This window comes from Moschus berezovskii, chromosome 5 (genome assembly GCF_049115385.1).
Source record: "Moschus berezovskii isolate FMDL1 chromosome 5, NW_MosBer_1.0, whole genome shotgun sequence".
NCBI classification, from domain to species: domain Eukaryota; kingdom Metazoa; phylum Chordata; class Mammalia; order Artiodactyla; family Moschidae; genus Moschus; species Moschus berezovskii.
In genome coordinates, this window is record NC_142464.1 from 68,525,163 (window position 1) to 68,549,693 (window position 24,531).

General features: G+C 40.4%; 1 protein-coding gene across 6 annotated transcripts in view; it reads right to left on the reverse strand.

Annotated features, from left to right (window-relative positions):
* The window catches only part of RBM47 (RNA binding motif protein 47), a 177,237-nt gene that overhangs the window by 60,094 nt on the left and 92,612 nt on the right, over positions 1-24,531 (reverse strand). The window lies entirely within an intron of this gene.

Genomic DNA, 24,531 nt, shown 5'->3' on the forward strand with positions numbered 1-24,531 from the left:
AGATTCAAGAAGAAATAGAAAATCTGAAGAGACTTATAATAAATCTATTACAAGTACAACAACAACAAAGTAAAAAACTTGAATTAGTAATAATTTTTTTCCCATGAAGAGCCCAGGAACTTTGCTCGTGAATTCTGCCAAATGTTTAAAGTATGATAATCACCAATCCTCCACAAACTCTTCTAAAAAAATAGAAAAGGACAGAACACTTCTCAATTCAATGTGGCCAGTGTTACCCTACTACAGAATCCTGACAAAGATATCACAAGAAAACTACAAATCAACATCTCTTATGAATACAGATGCAAAAATCCTCAACAAAACCCAGATTGAACACAACAACATATAAGGGATTATATACCATGACCAAGTATGATATATCCCAGGAATGCAAGATTTTAACATAAGAAAATCAATCAATGAAATACACTGTTGTTTAGTCACTAAGTTGTGTCTGACTCTTCTGTGACTCTGTGGACTATGGCCTGCCAGGCTCCTCTGTCCATGGAATTTCCCAGGCAAGAATACCAGAGTGGGTTGCTCTTTTGTTTTCCTGACACAGAGATTGAACCCTTGTCTCCTGCATTGGCAGGTGGACTCTTTACCACTGAACAACCAAGGAAGCCCTAATGCAATACATTATACCTTATCAAAAAAGGACAAAAACCATACAATCATTTTAACAGACACACATAAAAAAATCTGACATTATGCAACAACCTTTAATGATTAAAACACTTAACATACTAGGAACCGAGGGAATTTCAATCTAGTTTTAAAAGAAAAAAAGAAGCATCTACAAAGGCCTACAACTAACATCATACATCTTGGTAAAAGACTGAATGCTTTCTCCCTAAAATCTGTGACAAGATAAATATGCCCATTCTTTGTCACATTTACTAAAAATTGTGCTAGAGATTTTAGCCAGGGCAATTAGGTAAGAGAAAGAAATAAAGGGGATTCCTATTGTAAAAAAAAAAAAAAGAAATAAAACTATATATATTCAGGAATTGGAGAAGTAAATGGCACTCCACTCCAGCATTCTTGCCTGGAAAATTCTATGGTCAGAGAAACCTGGCGGGCTACAGTTCATGGAGTTGCAAAGAGTCTGACACGACTGAGCAACTGAGCATGTTCAGGAATTCCCTGGCAGTCAGGTGGTTAAGAATTGGCACTTTCACTGCTGTGGCCTGGGTTCAATCCCTGGTTGGAGAACTAAGATCCCGCAAGCTACACAACTCAGCCAAAACCAACAACAACAACAACAAAAAACTACATACATTCACAGATGACATGATCTTACATGTAGATTATCCTAAAGAATCCACTAAAATACTAGTAGAACTACTAAATATTCAATAAGTTTAACAAGGTTGCAGGATACAAAACCAATATACAAAAGTAATACAACTGAGTTTAAATTAAATTACAATTTAAAATACAATTGTGTTTCTATAAACTATCAATGAATGGTCCAAAAAATTAAATTAATAAAAAAATTCACTTAAAATAGCTTCAAAAATATCATAGTAACATGAAAGCTTCAAAACGCTATTGAAAGAAGTAAGATCTACATAAATAGAAAAACATCCATGTTCATGCATCAAAGGTGTAATGTTGTTAAGATGGCAGTCCTCCTCAAACTGATCTATGTAACCAACACAATCTTTATCAATATTCCAGCTAACTTCTTTGAAGAAATTGATAAGCTGGTCTTAAAATTTGTATGAGAATTAAAGGGGCCCAGAAGGGAAAATGATCTTGAAAAAGAACAGCAAAGTTGGAGGACTCACATTTCCCAACTTCAAAACTTAGTATAAAGTTATGGGCTTCCTAAGTGGCACCGCTGCTGCTGCTGCTAAGTTGCTTCAGTTGTGTCCGACTTTGTGCAACCCCATAGACAAAGCCCACCAGGCTCCCCCGTCCCTGGGATTCTCCAGGCAAGAACACTGGAATGGGTTGCCATCACTGCCTTCTCTGCCAAGTGGCACTAGACTAGTGGTAAAGACTCTGCCTGCCAATGTGGGAGCTACGGGAGATGCCGGTTTGATCTCTGGGTTGGGAAGATCCCCTGGAGAAGGAAACGGCAACCTGCTCCAGTATTCTTGCCTGGGAAGTCTGAAGGACAGAGGAGCCTGAAGGGCTACAGTCTGTGGGGTTGCAGAGAGTTGGACATGACTGAGTGACCAAGCACTTGATGGTAATTAAGACAGCATAGTACTAGCATAAGGATAGACGTACTGATCAGTGGAATAGAACTGAGAGACCAGAAGACAGACTAAAACACTGAAACCATACATATGCAGTCAACTGACTTGTGACAAGGGAATGAAGTTCACTTAATGGGAAAAGAATAGTCTTTTTAAGAAATGATACTAGAACAACTATCCAAATGCAAGAGAATGAAGTTGGACCCGTAACTCATACCATATATAAAAACTGAATAATATGAGTCACCCAACTATAAGAGCTAAAACTATAAAACTCTTAGAAGAAGAGATAGATGTAAATCTTCATGACCTTAGATCAGGCAATGGCATTTTTGATATAACATCAAAAGTATAAACAACAGAAGAAAAAAATCATTAAATTAGACTTGGCCAAATGAAACATTTTTGTGCCTCACAGCTCATCATTACTAAAGTAAAAAGATAACCCACAAAATGGGAGAAAATATTTGCAAATTATATGTCTAATAAGAGACTTGTATCTAAAGTATATAAAGAACTCCTACAACTTAATAATAAAAAGACAACCCAATTGAAAAGCAGGCAAGTGATCTGAATGGACTTACTTCAAAGAAGATATACAAATGGCCAAAAAGCACATGGAAAATGCTCAACGTAATTAGCCACCAGCGAAATATAAATTAAAACTGCAATGAAATATCAGTTTTACACAACCACCAGGATGACTGTAACCAAAAAAGCTGATCAAAACAAGTGTTGGAAGGATGTGTAGACATTGCAACCCTCATACTGGTAATGGGAATGTAAAATGGTGCAGTCACTTTGGATGGAAAGCTGTCTAGCAGGTCCTTAAAAGGTGGAGCACAGCGTTACCATAACCCAGCAATTCCACTCCATAGTATATATCCAAGAGAAATGAATACTCTCTTCATCATCCCCTTGTACTTCCCCTCCTCAATCAGCTTTATCACTCCAGCCAACCTTCCTAACAACCCAGAGTGGTTTAGCAGAAAGAAAACAAGCCTTCGAGTCTGGTATGTGTGTGCATGCTCAGTCGTGTCCAACTCTTTATGACCCCATGAACTGTGGCCTGTCAGACTCCTCTGTCCATGGGATTTCCCAGGCAAGAACACTGGAGTGGGTTGCCATTTCCTCCTCCAGGGAATCTTCCTGACCCAGGGATCAAACCCATATCTCTGCATCTCCTACACTGGCAGGCAGATTTTCTCAAAAACTAACCTTAATCGCTTTCTACTTAGTAACCTTGGATGTTAATTTGTAAAATAAAGATTACACAATACCCAAATTGTTAAAAAATATTTCCAGAGTTCCCACTGTGAGCTGGGTACTGAGAATATATACCTGAATAAGACGGACTCTGCAGCTGAAAAACTCATAGTTTAGTAGGAGATAAAGAAAAGAAGCAAATATTGCAATACAGTGTGATAAACGCCATGATAGGTGACATCATGAAGAAGGGAGTTGAGAAACAGGAAGGCTTTATGGTATGACTGTGGGATTTCAATTAGACAATGTGTCCACAGAACACTTGGTACATAGCAAGTGCTCAAAATGTGTGAAGTTCTTTCTCCACAAAGGGTGCTAGGAACGTACAAGAAAAAATTTTTAAGTTTTGTTAAGAGAGATAAGAAACTGGCAAGGGCTGTTCACTGTTCCAGCCTGTTATTGTTCTTGTTTTAGTCACTAAGTCATGTCTGACTCTTTTGCGACCCCTGGACTATAGGCTGCCAGGCTCCTCTGTCCATGAGACTTCCCAGGCAAGAGTACTGGAGTGGGTTGCTATTTCCTTTTCCAGGGGCTTAATTTAACTGAAGAAAGGTGGGCACCGATGATTTATTTCTTCTTGCTTATAAATATAACTAGAAAGATATTATTATAATAAATCAAAGTTATAACAAATAAATGTGGGTGTTTTGGGGTAATATTATGAATTTTAACCTAATTCAGTTCCGTTCAGTTCAGTCGCTCAGTCGTGTCAGACTTTTTGCGACCCCATGAATTGCAGCATGCCAGGCCTCCCTGTCCATCACCAACTCCTGGAGTCTACTCAAACTCATGTCCATCGAGTCGGTGATGCCATCCAGCCATTCAGGAAAATCATTCAAAAATTCCAGACTCTTCAATGATTCAATACATATTTTTTGATTCCCTACTATGTGGTGCCAGGAAAGAAAGATATGAAATTGAAACTACCACAAACTTACACATGACTCAAAGAGAAAACAAATCCTTAATAATTGCAATGTTGAAAGAATAGCATGTTGTATCTATTCCCTGACAAGGATTATTCAGGAGGTTTTCTTGCTCTTGAAACAAAGCAGAGAGATAATGTTCCCTCCCAATCAGATCTGTACTCTTATACAAATTTCTAGAACTAGACATTTGCGAAAGGGCTTTCACTTGGTGGGGGAAAAAATAAAGAAATGATAAAAATTTCTCAATATGGACAAGTCAAGTACTCAATGTTCTCAGAGTAAATCTTGCTGAAGTGATAAAACCTCCAGCAATTATCAAGAGTCTCAGCTACATAGATAAACAACCCTAATAATCAGTAAATCCATGCTAGAGCAAGGAAGGTGGTGTAATTCAACTCTGGAGTCGGAGGCATAGGATGTGGGAATCAGCGAGGCACCAGCACAGAGGAAAGGGAGCCCACAAGTACAATAGACACCTACTTTCTCCCGCCCATCTGCCCTCCCACGTCTCCTGGTAACGGACCCCTCCGTGTCCCAGAACTCAGGGACAGATCCAGGTGTGTCACTGTGCTGGTGAATTGGAGTCCTTTTGGATATGAGAAAGCTGAAACTAAAACACCAACACACAGGACAACAGACAGAGAGTGAGGGAGAAAATCAACCCTGATGACCTCTTTTGATTCCTTTGATCCAGTCGTGTTCTACCTCCTTAGAATTTCCAGCTAAGTAAATATATATGTATAGATGTAATTTTATGTGATTTTAATTTGGTATATTCGTTGATTGATCCCTTAAACTTATTTGGGCTTGGATTTCTCTCACTTGCAACCAAATGAATCCTTAAATGGCAAAGGGTCTCACTGCAGCTCTCCTCCTTAGTACGTATTATTATGGGATGGCGTAACCAAGGTCACATAGTAGTCTCACCTAACCCCAATTCACTCTCCTCACTCATTTTTACAATTCAACAAATGTACTCTCCAGGTCTTGTAAAAAGCTTTAATTTTTTCCTTTCTCAATTCCTTTAGTAAAATTTTACTCTATGCCTTTTTGCCCTTATTGAAAAGGGCATTTCATTTGTTTTGTATAACAGAAGAGTGGTGCTAATGTACCTTTGAAGAGAAATGCTGACATTCAAACAGAAAATTAACCAAGGATAGGATTTCATTCCAATCCCAAAGAAAGGCAATGCCAAAGAATGCTCAAAGTACTGCACAACTGCACTCATCTCACACGCTAGTAAAGTAATACTCAAAATTCTCCAAGCCAGGCTTCAGCAATATGTGAACCGTGAACTTCCAGATGTTCATGCTGGATTTAGAAAAGGAAGGCAGAGGAACCAGAGATCAAATTGCCAACATTCGCTGGATCATCGAAAAAGCAAGAGAGTTCCAGAAAAACATTTATTTCTGCTGTATTAACTATGCCAAAGCCTTTGCCTGTGTGGATCACAATAAATTGTGGAAAATTCTGAAAGAGATGGGAATACCAGACCACCTGACCTGGCTCTTGAGAAGCCTGTATGCAGGTCAGGAAGCAACAGTTAGAATTGGACATGGAACAACAGAATGGTTCCAATCTAGAAAGGAGTACGTCAAGGCTGTATATTGTCACCCTGCTTATTTAACTTGTATGCAGAGTACATCATGAGAAACACTGGGCTGGAGGAAGCACAAGCTGGAGTCAAGATTGCTAGGAGAAATATCAATAACCTCAGATATGCAGATGACACCACCCTTATGGCAGAAAGTGAAGAAGAACTAAAGAGCCTCTTGATGAAAGTGAAAGAGGAGAGTGCAAAAGTTGGCTTAAAGCTCAACATTCAGAAAACTAAGATCATGGCATCTGGTCCCATTGCTTCATGGGAAATAGATGGGGAAACAGTGGAAACAGAGGTTGACTTTATTTTTTTTTTTGGCTCCAAAATCACTGAAGATGGTGATTGCAGCCATGAAATTAAAAGACGCTTACACCTTGGAAGGAAAGTTATGATCAACCTAGACAGCATATTAAAAAGCAGAGACATAACTTTGTCAACTAAGGTCTGTCTAGTCAAGGCTATGGTTTTTCCAGTGGTCATGTATGGATATGAGAGCTGGACTATAAAGAAAGCTGAGTGCCAAAGAATTGATGCTTTTGAACTATAGTGTTGGAGAAGACTCTTGTGAGCCCCTTGGACTGCAAGGAGATCCAACCAGTCCATCCTAAAGGAGATCAGTCCTGGGTGTTCATTGGAAGGACTGATGTTGAAGCTGAAACTCCAATACTTTGTCCACCTGATGCGAAGAGCGGACTCATTTGAAAAGACCCTGATGCTGGGAAAGATTGAGGGCAGGAGGAGAAGCGGACGACAGAGGATGAGATGGTTGGATGGCATCACCGACTCAATGGACATGAGTTTGGGTAAACTGAGAACTGGTGATAGACAGGCTGGCCTGGCGTGCTGTGGTTCATTGGTTCGCAGAGTTGGACATGATTGATCGACTGAACTGAACTGAACTGAATTCCAATAAAGAAGGCGCCTTCTGGAATTTCCTTTGCGAAAAGTGGTCAGGTTTCTGGGCTTTTCTTTCTCTCCTAATAGAAAATTCTCATATTCCTGGAGAGAATTCTTTTCTAGTTATTACACTCAAATGCTACTGATGTGTAGTCCCTTAAAGGCTCTGTTCCCTGTCGGCTCCAGTTCTGTGCCTGCTGTCCTGAGCAGTGTTAACTGGAATTGCTCAAAGGAACAGAAACAGGCCTCTCACCTTCCAAGATGGCCCACATTGTGAAGTGTGTATCTCCCTCAACAAATCGACTTTTTATCTATCAAAAAAAAAAAAAGAAAGGAACAGAAACAATCATCCTCATTTTCTACTTCCTTTTATTTTATCTTCCGTCTCCTGCTTCCCTCTTAGAAAAAAAACTCAGAGAGGACAGAGAAGAATAAAGAACAAAGCCTAGTGGGAAGTAACTTACAGCAAACTATGGAGAATCCATAAGAGAATTTTCAACAAGGGTTGAACCAGATCAGTCCACTTGAGTGGACTAAACAGTGGCTCACTCATACATCTGTTTATCTATAGTGCAAAGTAGGGCTATCAGCAGAAACTATGGCTTCTAAACTATCATTTGGTCTAAACTATTATACATCAACCTTGGAAGAACACCCTTGCTAGAGATCTTAAAAAAAAACAACAACAACTAGAATTTCTGGAGGGTCCTAGCCCTTGGTCATTTTTAAAAGCTCTTCTTGGTGATTTTAATATGTAGTCAAAGTCAAAACCAATCATCTCTACAGACATCCAAACAAACTCTTTATCCAACAGTTGCGATTATGCTGGGCAGCTTGGGCTATAACCAAAATGACCAGTAACAGTGCTTCTGCACAAGCAGATAATTAAAGCTATCAGTTCTAGCGTCTTTACTGCATATCAGTTTGTACTCAGCACATTACAGACGTCATCTCTAACATTTGCAACCACCTTGGAAAGTACACAGTACATTCCCAATTTCAGCACAAGAAATGGAGGAATATAGTGGTAAAGGAATTTACTCCACAGCAAATAAGTAGCACAGAGACCCCAATCCAAGCTCGCCCTCTCTCCACTATAAAGATAGCCCCTTGTCTTCATGTCTTTAATCCAAAATTGGTATTCTTCTAATATTCTACCACATGTGCAAACATGACTATTTAAAAACTGGTGAAAACTCAGAGAAATATATATTTGAAATATATATATATTCAAAACAAGTTTCCTTCATTTTATAAACTGTTAATGCTTATTATTTTAAAAAAATTTCTCTAATTCTTGGGACTTCCCTGGTGATCCAGTGGTTAAGAATACACCTGCCAATGCATGGAGTCCAGGTTGAATCCCTGGTCAGGGAACTAAGATCCCACATGCCTTAACTAAAGATCTTGGGTGCCACAACTAAGATCTGGCACATCCAAATAAACAGATAGATAATAGATAGATAGGGACATCTCCGGTCCAGTGGTTAATAATCCACATGCCAGTGCAGGGGACACGGATCTGATCCCTGGTCTGGGAAATAAGATCGCACATGCTGAGGGCAACTAAGCCCCTGTGCAGCTGCTACTGAAGTCCATATGCTCTAGAGCCCGTGCTCAGCAATAAGAAAGGCCACTGCAATGAGAAGCCAGCTCACCGAAACTAGAGAGTAGCTCCTTTTGGCCACAACTAGAGAAAGCCCCACGTGCCGCAACAAAGTTCCTGTGCACTGCAATGAAGACCCAGTGCAGCCATAAAAAAAAAAATTTAAAAAGAAAAAAATTCTCTAATTCTAGAAAGAGACAAATGTCAAGATCTGTTACTAGCATACCTTCTAAACTCTAATGTTCATTTGCAATTGAACCAACTTTGTTGAGCAAGCTGGTTTTGCTTAGTTTGATTTGGGCCATATATCACTAGCAAACCTTCTAGCAATACATATACCTAAAATCAGTAACCTAAAATTGATGCTTCTTTAAATTCCTCTTCCTGAAAAATACTTAAATTACTGGTAAACCTGGAAATTCCCCTTACGGGTCCCTGGAAAGCAAACTATAGCATAGTATTCTATTAAAACTTGATATAATAGTTTCTAATTGCTAGAAAACATAAGGCGGACACACACACAGAGGTTTTCATTTCTAACACAACATATAAATGTGACTGCAACTTGGTACCTTTACAAACTGGAGCAGATCTTAACAGTCAGCTTCAGATAAGTGCTGTTCAGTTACCTCTCTATGGCATGACTACCTCATATCTCATGTTAATAATAGGTACTTTTTTCCAGTGGTCATGTATGGATGTGAGAGTTGGACTGTGAAGAAAGCTGATTGTCGAAGAATTGATGCTTTTGAACTGTGGTGTTGGAGAAGACTCTTGAGAGTCCCTTGGACTGCAAGGAGATCCAACCAGTCCATTCTAAAGGAGATCAATCCTGGGTGTTCATTGGAAGGACTGATGCTAAAGCTAAAACTCCAATACTTTGGCCACCTCATGTGACGAGTTGACTCACTGGAAAAGACTCTGATGCTGGGAAGGATTAGGGGCTGGAGGAGAAGGGGATGACAGAGGATGAGATGGCTGGATGGCATCATCAACTCGATGGACATGAGTTTGAGTGAACTCCGGTAGTTGGTGATGGACAGGGAGGCCTGGCGTGCTGTGATTCATGGGGTCGCAAAGAGTCAGACACAACTGAGCGACTGAACTGAACTGAATAAATACTTGTTTTGAATGAATACATAAATGGGGAGGGGAGAAAATTCAGGGAGAAAGGCTAATTCAAACAGAAAAACAAAACCCCACACATTCATTCAAAAATAAATCAAAAAGGGTGAAATTGAAGATCCATAGTTGTGCTGTGCCGTGCTTAGTTGCTCAGTTGTATCCGACTCTTTGCGACCCCATGAACTGTAGCCCGCCAGGCTCCTCTTTCCATGGGGGTTTCTCCAGGCAAGAATACTGGAGTAGGTTGCCACGCTCTCCTCCAGGGGATCTTCCCAATCCAGGGATCAAACCCAGGTTGCCCACATTGCAGGCAGATTCTTTACCATCTGAGCCACCAGGGAATGCCAAGATCCACAGCATATGGATCTTATACACTACCAAGAGGGCTTTTAGATTCCAAATGTATCATTTATTTACATTTTCAGGTACATGGAAATAGACGGAGAAGTTTTTCCTAAAACAGAAATGTGACTCTGCTGTCTAGACTCTCTTCTTCCTAAAGACTCTATGATGGGGACTTCCCTGGTGGTCCAATGGTTAAGAATTCACCTTGCAGTTCAGGGGATGCAGGTTCCATCCCTGGTTGGGGAACTAAGATCCCATGTGTCAAGGGACAACTAAGCTGTGTGCCACAACCACTGAGCCCGAGCACTTTGGAGCCTGCAGGCCCAATGTAACCAAATGAATAAATAAATATTGGAAAAAAAAAAAAGACTATGAGAAAGCAGTTACTACTTCAGAATCACATCTTATTAGTCATTCCTCCACTGTTCCCCAAGAACACTGAGTCTTTATTATAGCAGATAGCATATTCTGCTTTATATTACAGTTGGTGGTAGACACAGAGATAACCACAGCAATTTTAGCAATACTAAAATGTTCTTAAGGTTGGGGGTTTTGCTTCTATTCATTCATTCATCCATTGACTATATTGTGCTTTGTCCAAGAGGAGGTATATAATTAATCAGTGATACCACAGACACTTTCCATCTAGAGAACACCATCTAGTGCTCATACATTGTGAACAGCTTGAAGTCCAAAAGACATGTCTTATTCCTAACAGTGCCCTCAAAGCTTAGCATGTATTTGAGAAATGTTGAATGACTTGAACCACACCTTACAGAACATCTAGCTCAACCCTTCATTTCCTCTTGGTGACCGAATTATTTCTCAAAGTGACAAAGTGACTACTAGTTAGTGGTAAGCCTAGGACTAAAGGTCAGATTTCCTTTCTCCTAACCCAAAGTTCAAACTCCAATACTTTGGCCACCTCATGCAACGAGTTGACTCACTGGAAAAGAGTCTGATGCTGGGAAGGATTGGGGGCGGGAGGAGAAGGGGACGATAGGGAATGAGATGGTTGGATGGCATCACCGACTTGATGGGGGTGAGTATGAGTGAACTCCAGGAGGTGGTGATGGACAGGGAGGCCTGGCGTGCTGTGATTCATGGGGTTGCAAAGAGTCGGACACGACTGAGTGACTGAACTGAACTGAACTGAACCCAAAATTCATGTAAAATCAACTCACAACTCAAGTGGCACTTTGATACTTATTTCCCTTTAGCTCAAAAGCTCGCTAGTGTCCTTACAACTACATCCTTTCAAAGCTCGAATTTACTGGCAAAACACTGTTTTCATAGGAATGCTCTTCACAATTGAACATTCTGAGTTTTTCTACTTAGGTGAAGTCCTGAACATTATAATAATGAAATTAATAATAAATTGTGCTATATGTTAATATCCTGTTACAAATTTTATTATTACTACTATTTAGTATTATTCGGTACTCCAAGGTCTTTATCCAAGAGAAATAACAACGTATGTCCACAAAGTCTTGTACAAGAATGCTTATAGCAGTGTCATTTAAAATAGCCTAAAACGTCTATTATTTATCAGTAAGAGAATAGATAAACTGTGATACAGTCATACAATGGAATACTGCTCAGTTACATCAGATACATGCAACAACATGGCTCACTAGCTCATAAGCATAGATTATTAGCATAAAACATGCTGTTTAAAAAGAACTTACATAGAAGAATACATGCCAAGTAAATTCTATTTATCTGAAACTCTAAAATAGGCAAAACTAATATATGGTAAGAAAAAAATCACATCAGTGGTTGACTCTGGGTGGTAGGGGTAGGGCCAGCAACTTGGTTGGGGCATGAAGAGAACTTTCTGGGGTGATGGTATGTCTTTATCATGATAGGGGTTTGGGTTATACAAGGGTATGCTTTTGTAAAAGCTCAGTAAATATACACCTAAGATTGCTGTATTTCATTATATGCAAGTTTTACCTTAAAAAAACTGAAAACAAGTATTGAATTTTAGTTAATGAAGTGACTCAGGTTAAGTATTCTGATGTTTAGCACTTTAGTTTTGAAGACCATCAAAAACTACAAAGAATATATGGATGGAGGAATGGATTGAGGGGTAGATAATGACAAAACAAGCACAGTAAAAGGAAATGGCAGAATTTAAGTTTTGGGTATGCAGGTGTTCACTGTAAGATTCAAATGTGCCGTATGTTTGAAATTATAAAAATAAAATAATAAAATGCTGGCTTTAAAAAAGAGACATAAAACAAGCATTCTCTGAAGGCCCTGTTCAAAGCCTTAATGAAGAAATCAACTGTAAAAAGAAATTATCAAGACAACTAGTGCACATAGTTTTTTGAATTATTTGAGTTTATTTACTTTAGAGTATTAGCAAGAGAGTTCCAGAAAAACATCTATTTCTGCTGTATTGACTATGCCAAAGCCTTTGCCTGTGTGGATCACAATAAACTGTGGAAAATTCTGAAAGAGATGGGAATCCCAGACCACCTGACCTGCCCCTTGAGAAACCTGTATGCAGGTCAGAAAGCAACAGTTAGAATTGGACATGGAACAACAGAATGGTTCCAATCTAGAAAGGAGTATGTCAAGGCTGTATATTGTCACCCTGCTTATTTAACTTGTATGCAGAGTACATCATGAGAAACGCTGGGCTGGAGGAAGCACAAGATGGAATCAAGACTTCTGGGGGAAATATCAATAACCTCAGCTATGCAGATGACACCACCCTTATGGCAGAAAGTGAAGAAGAACTAAAGAGCCTCTTGATGAAAGTGAAAGAGGAGAGTGAAAAAGTTGGCTTAAAGCTCAACATTCAGAAAACTAAGATCATGGCATCTGGTCCCATCACTTCATGGGAAATAGATAGGGAAACAGTGGGAACAGTGGCTGACTTTATTTTTTGGGCTCCAAAATCACTGCGGATGCTGATTGCACCCATGAAATTAAAAGACGCTTACTCCTTGGAAGGAAAGTTATGACCAACCTAGACAGCATATTAAAAAGCAGAGACATTACTTTGTCAACTAAGGTCCGTCTAGTCAAGGCTATGGTTTTTCCAGTAGTCGTGTATGGATGTGAGAGTTGGACTATAAAGAAAGCTGAGTGCCAAAGAATTGATGCTTTCGAACTGCAGTGTTAGAGAAGGCTCTTGAGAGTCCCTTGGATTGCAAGGGGATCCAACCAGTCCATCTTAAAGGAGATCAGTCCTGGGTGTTCATTGGAAGGGCTGATGTTGAAGCTGAAACTCCAATATTTTGGCTACCTGATGCGAAGAGTTGACTCATTTGAAAAGACCCTGATGCTGGGAAAGATTGAGGGCAGGAGGAAAAGAGGACGAAAGAAGATGAGATGGCTGGATGGCATCACCGACTCAATGGATATGGGTTTGGGTGAACTCCATGAGTTGGTGATGGACAGGGAGGCCTGGCGTGCTACGATTCATGGGGTTGCAAAGAGTCGGACACGACTGAGCGACTGAACTGAACTTTGAGTATTACAAAAAAGGGAAATTGACAAAAGATAGTAGTATTTGTTTATCTCTAATCTCTACTTTTAGACTTAAAAAAGAAAAACATGAGCACTCTTGGGGAAGGACTTCTAATTCACCTCTTCAATGGTGAGACCATGCCCAGAGCCCTCTCTGGGGCCTGGGGGCCAAAGCAACCAGCCCTGTGGCCATGTACTCCCTGGTTCAGGGGTACAGTACACACCATCCACTGTTGATGGGGTTACACAGCTGCCCCAGTGATATCACTGATGTACAGAATCTACAAAAATGATACAAATGAACTTCTTTACAAAACAGGAAGACTCACAGAAAACACAGGTTTGATCCCTGATCTGGGAAAATCTCACATACTGCGGAGCAACTAAGCCCGGCCCTAGAGCCCACACACTGCAACTACTAAAGCCCCAGTGCCCTAGAGCCCGTTCTCTGAGACCAAAGAAGCCACGGCAATAAGAAGCCCGCTAATCGCAACTAGAGAGTAGACCACACTCGCCGCAATGAGAGAAGAGCCCTCACAGCAACGAAGACCTAGCACAGTCAAAAATAATATAAATAAAATTTGAAAATAGCAGTCATATAAAACAAGAGGTCTAGGTGACTAAAGGTTTAATTTGGAGTCCAAATGTGCATAGGAGATCAGATGATGGTTTCATTTATGATGACGAGTAAAATAAAAACAGGGAAACACTCCTAGTCTTAATTTGAGCATAATCTACACTTTCGTTTGGGTGGGTCTGTCAAGTTGGACAAATTGCCTGGTGTATTGTAAGCATGTTGACGTTATTTTCCACAGGTTAGATTGGTCCTTGTTATTTTGTTCAGAAAAGAGTACAGCACTTCATTTGATGAATGAGACTGGTCTGAATTGAGGAGAAGTCAAGTATGAATGAGGAAGTGGATTTGGATGCTCCAAGTGTTGTTGAGAAATGAAATGAATGACCTGGTTAAGCCCAAGTTTCTTCCATCTCTCCGATGGGGAGGCAGGGAAGAAAAGGCGGGAGCGAGGTTAATGACCGTGTGTGAACCAGTCACTGTTCAATGATATAGAACTTGAAAACAGTTGAATTCGGTAAGCCTGAACAGACCTAGGGCAGTGTTGCATCACAAAACTGGTGACTAAAGTCCATGCTTCATATCTTCCCTGGTTTTTTTCACTCTTTGTCTTTGAAATAAGAACTACAAAGCCTTGAAATCAGAGCCTAAATCTCAGAGGGAAGAACAAATGCAATGGAAGTACGAGGAGTCTGCACTGGGCAGGGAAGGAGGAGGCTACAGAGAGGTGAGATCTGCAGAGGTGTTTGGTGGCTGCTGGTAGCCAGCAGTGGGTGACAGGAATTGGAAGGAGAAGGCTTCCTCCAGATCAGGGAGGCAGATCATTCATGAAAAGTGAACTGCAGGCTGGACTTTAGGGGAGGAAGTAGTGGAGGAGAGCTGTGGGCATAGACTCAGAGGGTTCAAGAGTTGGAAAGTCTTACCAGCAGTGTATAACTGGAAGGTCAAAACCTTCTTCCCATGGTCACTGCTTTCTGCTCCCTTCACCTTGGCCCGTGTTTCCTATCTTTGACCTGTGGCTCTGATAGCAGGAGACTTTGAATTTCAGTGATTTTTAGAAACAATATTTTCAAATGCTACTTCTGATTACACAAAAAAATCAGTGTTCACCATGGAAAACACAGAAACCCCCCCACCCACACACATACTCACAGTCTGGGATGGATGATTTCTTATTAAAAGCCATAGGGAAGAGGGTATGAGTTGGAAATATGGATAATGAAATGTAAAGTTGTAAATCCATCATGAATGGGAATTTGGATTCTTCAGTGTTATTATTCTCTATTCCTCTACATTATTTTTTTTCAAACAGAGTACCATCCATGGAATTAGATTAAGCATTTCTAGATTAAGATTAAGCATAACTAGATTAAGCATTTAATCTAGTTATGCCAAACTGTTTTCCTATGAGGTCATACCAAATATGTGTCTTTGTGTGGCCACCAGACGTGCCTAAGTAAGCTGGATTCTTTCATGGAAGGAAAATGGTACATCACTGTTTTAATCTGCAGGTTATTTGTGATACTGACTTTCTTCCTTATGGTATATACCAGTACTGCTCTATTGTTCCTTTTTTCTGTTGCTTGACTCCTCAGATTCCATGATAAGGCCTTGTGAATAGAATAACGAATTAATAAAATTATACTAAATTACTTCTCTGTGTTGAAAATCCTTCCCCACCCAAAATTATCATTAACTTAGTTTGTTCACATTCCACTCACATTTCTTATTTTGGTCACCACTTTTATGTGACCCAGAAATAGCCCACTTGTGAAATACCTGTAAATGGCAGGCTCTTTACCAAAGAGCTTAGGAAAGGCAAAGAACTGTTAACTTCTGAAGGCAAATTACAAGAATGAAAAAGGTCATTTGTTGTCTTTTATTTTTCAGAATAAGAAGAATCCTTAATTTTTATTATGGCAAAGATGAAGAAGAGCTGGACTAAACTTCATAAACAGGATCCTCTGATATTTTTCTACAGAATAACAGTATAATATATCCAAATCAGTGCTATTTCCTAGAATTAAAAGCAAAACAAAGCTTTTCACTGCACACAAACAGCAGAATGCTCCTGGAAAGCATACAGTGTGTGATAGCACCACAGATGAGATAGCAGGAGCATGGAGAAGTTTCTCAAAGTCACAGACTAAACGGAAGAAGGCCCAGGAATAAATCAATTCCGTGATTCTGGGTCAGTGTTCTTTCCATACCACCCCATTCCCCCAGAACCTGACATTTTCTACAAAATATACCATTTTAAAATTCCAATGAAAACATCTATTCTTCTGTGTAGCAAATAAAGCCTTTATCATATTATGCTCTCCATGCTCAGATGTTCAGTCGTGTCCAACTCTTTGTGACCCCATGGACTGTAGCCCACCAGGCTCCTCTGTCCATGGGATTTTCCAGGCAAGAATACCGTAATACAAGAATACGGTTTCCATTTCCTTCTCCAGGAGATTTTTCCCACCCAGGGATCATATTAGGAATGGGATTATATTCAATCATTTTCAATGTGTGCAGATGCCCATGTGTTATTAACACCTTCATTATATGATCTTACTTTCCCTGACACATCTATTCAAACAACAGCAGGCTCTGTGCCTATGAACTACTCTAATATTCTTTATTAAAAAATGAAACAGTGGGCACATCTCACAGCTTTCTTATAAGAAGCCATTTAATTAGAGTAGAATAAAAAGCCTTTGTTTCATTTCTACTCAAACTTTGCATTTGTGATTGACACAGAGATCAAGCTTACTTCAACAATGGCAAATTTAAATGGGGAGGTTTCACAATCCTTAAAGGGGGAAAAATGTCACACGTGACAATGTTCAACCCATTGAATTCACTATTAAGTAAGAGTCCAGTTCCATTCATGTGTGCCAACTTCCTTCCAGGGAATCCTGTTTGAGAGGAAGGCAAACTAAGATCCCCCGTGATGTGCCAGATACTTTTATAGACTTCATGTTATCTCAGTTAATCCTAACAGTAACTGCTGCTGCTGCTAAGTCACTTCAGTCGTGTCCGACTCTGTGCAACCCCATAGACGGAAGCCCACCAGGCTCCCCCGTCCCTGGGATTCTCCAGGCAAGAACACTGGAGTGGGTTGCCATTTCCTTCTCCAATGTGTGAAAGTGAAAAGTGAAAGTGAAGTCTCTCAGTCGTGTCCGACTCTTAGCGACCCCACAGACCGCAGCCCACCAGGCTCCTCCATCAATGGGGTTTTCTAGGCAATAGTACTGGAGTGGCTTGCCATTGCCTTCTCCAACAGTAACTACTAGAGGTTGGTAAATTTGCTGAAAAAGTAAAAATGCCGCACAGAGAAAGCCAGTGCACTGGGAAAAGCAGAGCACTCGGCTACTGGCTGTGCTTAGTCCCTCAGTTGTTTCTGACTCTTTGAGACCCCACAGACTGTAGCCAGTCAGCCCTCTATCCATGGGGATTCTCCAGGCAAGAATACTGGAGTGGGTTGCCATGTCCTCCTCTAGGGGCTCTTCCCAACTCAGGGATCGAACCCAAGACTCCCTCACTGCAGATGGATTCTTTACCATCTGAGCCACTAGGGAAGCTGGCTGGCTCTTATTTGATCACGAAGGATAACATCAGCAGGAGGTTAACTTCAGGACGGTGTTTTTTTGTACCCAACTGGCACCTGAGGTATCTTTCTGGCTGACTCATTGTCTTTGAGACCACTCTACCTGCAGCTACATTATAGCTGTCTTGGGTGCTGGAAACCACATGCTTCTATTGCAAGACTTGGTTCTTTGGTGAAGGTAAACAATAACTTTGATGGAGAGAAATAAGCTGTGACTTTGAACACTTCTTTCCAATTTTCCATCATGCAATTGTTGTTTAGAACACAATAATATTGAGAATTAGCGAGATCTTGAGAATCACATGGACCAATCTCCATTCCAAAGAACTAACGTTTCTTCCAGCTTCCCCATCAGGGATCTCCCAATCTCACTGATGAAGCGAGGATACTCTGCACACAAAACTTGATTGCATGGCAACCTAATCTAGTTTTCTTACAGCTCCAAGAGTTAAAAAAAAAACCAAAAACAAAACAACCTTTTCAAAAATTGAATCCAACCCAGTACCTGTCTTCGTTTAGTTCTAAAGAAAATGCCCACTCGTCAGGAAGGTATACGGAGATGAGTTAAGACTTGTCAACAGTTTTAGGGCTCCTGCACTTGCCTCACTTGTAATTGAGAAGATGAAAGATATTTTTTTTCTGATGAGAGTCAGGATGGCATGAGGAAACTGAACGGACTTTGGGATCAAACTAATCCGAGTGTGAAGGCAGATTTCAGCATTTACTAAAAATGTGGCTTTATTCAAGGTTCTTGAGCTCAGTGACTCAGTTTCCCTATTTGCAAAAGGGGTTAATGATTCCTAGCTTGCAATTTCAAGAATTGGGGATGATAGACATATAGCAGCCAGAGCAATGCCTGGTGCATAGTACGTGTATGATCAAATAGTATGACTTGAGCAGTCATCACAGAATGTCTTGAAAGAGAGCAGATTTTAATGGCTTACGCAGTTCACCAAACACTGCCTGGGTGGCTACCTGGGCAGTGGGAAGAGCTGGCACCATGGAAGCAGAAAATCTGAATGTCTCCTCTTTCACTAACTAGGTGTGTGACAGATTCTCTATTTCAGCTTCCTCATATACAAAACGTGTAGATGTTACATCTCAGAATTTTTTTTTTTTAAGTAAGTATAAAATTATTTGGGAAAGTATTTTCTTAAGTGTAAAACACAAGATATTGGTCCTGTGATTGTTTATAAAATTAAAAAGAATCAAATCAAATCTTTGATGTTCAAGCATCCCATATGGAAGGGGCTTTCTACTGTGAAAATAAAGATGCCTTTGAAGCAAAGAATCTGGGCATCTCTTGCTTTTTCTAGAAGTGACTCAAAATGTTTGACTGTGATACTCAGGGTATTCTCCTATCTGTCACTGGGCATACAGGACTGCTTACCTGTTGCCTCACTGAAATGGTGACCTGATCACACTGATATACCTTCTAATATTAATGCAAAATTTAAAACATAACCTCTTTCATTCCCAACTTGAAAAAAATTTAAAAGGTATATTCTCCCTATTGTTTTTCTGTTTGAAGGGCATTCTGAGCAAGTTTCTGGTAACTTTTGAAGAATGGGATTGTGAATGCTTATACTGGTATGGTGAAAATCAAGAAAGGTACTAAGGAAGAGGAAATTTAGAAATTTTGTTCATTTCCAACATGATCAATTGAGTCAGAGACTTTGACATATAGACCCTTCTGGGAGTTAGAATTTAAAGCACTTCAAACCCCACAATGAAAGATGTGACTTTTGCCTCCCAGGAAATTTCTTGGCAATTCTGACTTGAAATTCATCTACCTTTCTTACAGTGATTGAACATTTCTTTATGCACAGATATTGAAACCTGATCTTATGGAATTCCCTGGTGGTCCAGTGGTCAATGGGCATGAGTTTGAGTAAACTCTGGAAGTTGGTGATGGACAGGGAAGCCTGGCATGTTGCAGTCCATGGGGTCACAAAGAGTTGGACATGACTGAGCGACTGAACTGAACTAATGGTTAGGATTCAGTGCTTTCACTACTGTGGCCTGGGTGTGGCATGGCCAAAATTTAGAAAAAAAGAAAGAAAATAACTGATCTTTATTAAAAAAGAAAAAAAAAAACCTCAATAGTTTGCCGAATAGATTTTAGATTCAGATATGCATCTGAAAAAAATCATAAGCCACAAAAATGTATTCATAAACAAAAGTCAGAATGAAAAATATATAAGGGAGACTTCTTTTCAAGACAAGAAAAGCTTTGAAGGGAAAGATAGAGAAATTGAATTAAGAAAAGTCAGGTCAATTGCCAGCTTTCTGACCAGAAGTAGGTCTGTGCTACTGTATAAATGCTGAGTCTTCATTAATGAGGTAGCACAGCCTCAAAAGCCACCTGGCATGGTCACTGCCAGGGCAGCACTGCTCGCTGCTATAACCAACTTGGGTGTTCAGATCGATTGCGCAGTTAGGAAACTTTTCTCAGGCTCAGTTTCCTCATCTGCAAACGATGGCTGTCACCTCCTAGGGTAATGGCTTCAGTTAAATGAACAGCCCGTGCAGAGTACGTAATAAATCCACTCCCAGAAGGACTCCTCCTCTTTTTCCGCCTTTTCAGGTGATAACATTTCCAACCCACCTTTTATGAGCTCATGCAACTTTAAAGGGCTGGCACACATGGAATAATTTTTAGCTCATAGAGTCATGTTTTTAATCTCCCCATGCCCAATTTATTAAACTGTGGTGTATTCTTACAAAGAATCAGTGAAGGACTACATTACAGCTACACAAATCAATGTTGAGTGAAAGAAGCCAGACACAGAAGAGCACAGATACATGATTCCACTTTTATGAAGTTCAAGAACAGCTAATGTAGGGGCTTCCCTGGTGGCTCAGTGGTAAAGAATCTGCCTGCCAATGAAGGAGACATGGGTTTGATCCCTCATCCCAGAAGATCCCACATGTCGGGAGTAACTAAGCCCATGTGCCACAACTATTGAGGCTGTGCTCCACGAGAAGCCACAGCAGTGAGAAGCCTGCGCTCCACAACTAGAGAGGGGCTCCACACTCGCCCTGACTCGAAAAAAGCCCTCGCAGCAACAAAGACCCAGGACAGCCATAAACAGATAAATAAAAGTTATCTAACAAACAGATAATGTGTGGTGATGGAAGTCAGAATAATGGTTATCTGGAGCAGGGTGGGTGGGTGACAGGGAGAAGCACAGGGAGCTTTCTAAGACACTAAAAATGTCCCATACTTTGAACTAAGTGGTTACACAGGTATATGTCAAAACTCAAGCTGTATACTTAAGCGTTGTTCATTTGACTGCCTTTATGTTATACTTCAATAAATAATATTTAAAATAATATTTTTCAAAGCACTTATTTGACTTAATCTCATCACATTGAAGTTTCTCCCTTATCGCATTGTTCTAGGCTCTTTTTCCATTTTGTATAAGTGCTCAATTTTTTCATTGGTAGGAAACAATTGTAGGAATAAAGAGTTACTCATATATTAAAATTTCCAAATAATTGAATATATCCACTAAAGCTGAAACTCCAATACTTTGGCCACCTCATGCAACGAGCTGACTCACTGGAAAAGAGTCTGATGCTGGAAAGGACTGGGGGCAGGAGAAGGGGACGACAGAGAATGAGATGGCTGGATGGCATCACCGACTTGATGGACATGAGTTTGAGTGAACTCCGGGATTTGGTGATGGACAGGGAGGCCTGGTGTGCTGTGATTCATGGGGTCGCAAAGAGACGGACACGACTGAGCAACTGAACTGAACTGAACTGAAGTTAGAAAACTATTACTTTCTTGGAAGCAAATCTTTATAAAATGATTTGTGGTCCTCAGTGTCATCTTAAACAAATGTTACTGAGCACATTTTTCTTGGTGAACCAAGGCTATCCTTAGACGTTTACATGGTTGAGCTGGGCCGAAATGAAAGGACGGCTTCAGGGGGCATTGCTTCCAAACTGGGTAACAGTAATTTTTGCCCTTTCCCTGTTAGCAGGGGCAATTTTTCATTGTTCTGTGCCTGCCTCTAACCATCCTGGTCCTTATCCTCTGCTTTCATTCATTCATTTATTTGGTACCTGTTTTTAGAAGGCCTAATATGTGCTAAGCACTGAACATAGAGTGGTGAATAAGAGTCACAATTCATTATGTAAGGGGGACTTATTCTTTGGCAGAGGATGCAAGTATAAAACTAGAGTGATGACTATCTTAAAGGAATAGGAGATTAGGACCAAATTTAGGGGGTTTAGGAATGTTACCTCGAGGAAGTGACATTTAAGAACTGAGAGGTAAGAACCTAGCCTAGAACGAGATCTTAGTAAGCATTTGTTGAATGAATGGATGATTGATCATTAGCTAACAAAAAAGAGTTCTGATTCATTGTGCATTAAGAAAACAGGAATTCTAAACCAAAAGCGAGTAGGCACAGAGTGAGGCCCTGATGGACTTAATAGCTTGAATTTTTTGAATGCTGTGAGGGCTGCTTTTTGCCTTACTTAACACAGTGTTACTAGACAAGGATTTTTTTTTTTTCTGCTTCTTTTTTTTGGACCCCACTGGGGGCACATGGGATCTTAGTTCTGCGATCAGGGATCAAACCTGCGTCCCGTTCAGCAGAAGTCTTAACCACTGAACTGCCAAGGAAGTCCCAAGTGAAGGATTTTTAATCATTGCTCGACTGCTGCTGCTACTGCTGCTGCTAAGTCACTTCAGTCGTGTCCGACTCTGTGTGACCCCATAGACCGAAGCCCACCAGGCTCCCCTGTCCCTGGGATTCTCCAGGCAAGAACACTGGAGTGGGTTGCCATTTCCTTCTCCAATGTGTGAAAGTGAAAAGTGAAAGTGAAGTCGCTCAGTCATGTCCGACCCTTAGCGACCCCACGGACTGCAGCCTACCAGACTCCTCTGTCCATGGGATTTTCTAGGCAATAGTACTGGAGTGGCTTGCCATTGCCTTCTCCACATTGCTCGACTAACCTATACAAATTCAGTTTTTACCCAAACAAAACCAGCCTCAAATAGCCCATGTCTTTATGATGATTCCCCTAGTCTGCCTGATAGTTCTGATCCCAAGTTCCCGTGACTGTGACTTTCCTGGCATGGTCACCCAAAAACCTTGAAAGGTGGGCGTTACTCACCCACACCTTTTCGTGACAGCTCTCTCCAAGCAAGCCAAAACAACGCTGACTCCTTGGGCATTCCTGCATGTTGCAAACCGCCACCTAATTTGGGGGCCAATTACTGTCCCTAGAGATTTCACCTTCATGACATATTACAAACCAAGAGCTTGCTCTCTAAAGGAGAGAAGGAGCAGATGACAAAATCTTTGTGGAGAGACTTTACCCAAATATATGCCTGATAAGGATTTCCCTGTAGCTCAAATGGTAAGGAATCTGCCTGCAATGCAGGAGACCAGGGTTCAATCCCTGGGTCAGGAAGATCCTCTGGTGAAGGGAATGACAATCCACTCCAGTATTCTTGCCTGGAGAATCCCATGGACAGAGGAGCCTGGCAGGCTACATTCTGTGGGTTTGCAGTCAGACACAACTGAGTGACTAACACACACACATGCCTGATAAAGCCAGCCTGGCATTATTAACATAACACATGGAATAGTAGCAAAGTTTTAAATGCCAGAGATAGGGGCCAATGTATCCAATTTGACATCTGAGTGGATCCACTAACAAACTGCCCAATAACTGCAAGAACTAAAGAGAGATGGAAATGTAGACTTTGTTGATCTTAGTTTCTTACAATTCCATACAGACCTTTGGGACTTCTGATTTTAAATAAGCAAACAAAGGAACTGCATTGGGTAGGATTTTCCCAATGAAATAATGGGAAACAGGGAATGGCAAATATCTGGAAATGATTTATTTTTAGACTTCTTTCCAGTCTTCCTGTTCCTCTGATGAAATTTCAGACATAAAACTCTATCCATCTACCTGAGAGACAGTGGAATTAATGCATGAGTTTCTTCACTGGTCAGGATCTATTTTGGATTTCTGCAGTATTAATAACATTGAAGGTCAAAAGTGTGACAGACTCTTAAGCAATCAAGGTGCGACTATGGGACAGAGAAGTAAACAGCAAGCATTCCTACCTCTGTTTCAAAATTTTAAAAGAGAGGTAAGAAAAAGGTAATACACTTGTGGCAAGTTACATATACTTACAGTGGTTGGGGTAGTGAAATGACTCAACGTAAAATTCAGTTTTCTGATATGCATATAAAAACAATCAAATCTGTGATCCCTCGGGTGAACTGATGTCTTCGGCCCTTCAAAATTGTAGATTTAGCCCTATTTGCCTAAATACACAAAGCCACAGTGAACTTTTTCCCATGAAGGAAGTTTCCTCTAATTTTGAAACCATCACTTATTTCAACCATTTTGCAATGACTGGGAACTTGTCAGAAGAAAGACTCTCAGCTTCTGACTGCTAGCGTCACCAGTGAAAAGAGTACGCTAATAATGTTCCTTCATAATCAGTGCTACAGTCCACGGGGTCACAAAGAGTTGGACATGACTGAGCAACTGAAAAACAACATGCTTGCAGTTTAATCTTAACTTCAGTACTGTCTTTATGATTAGGTTTCCTGCCATAAAATAAAAACAGACTAAAGATTCCACATGCTTGTTACATTGCAAATATCATCCGGCAACTTCTTTTCCCAGGAACCGGCCATTACAGTCACCTTCTGGAGTTACCCTTTTTCTAGATTTTCCTACCTACTGTTTGAGTTTTAACCACTAATAACACAGTTCCAAGTATCTGTGTCCAGGATATCATTATTACACTTGATCAAATGTAAACATTTGATTATGGCTCTAGTTTTATCATAGATGCTCATGTTTTGTACAAAAGGAAAAAAAAAAAAGGTAGAATACTTAGCATTCCCAAGAA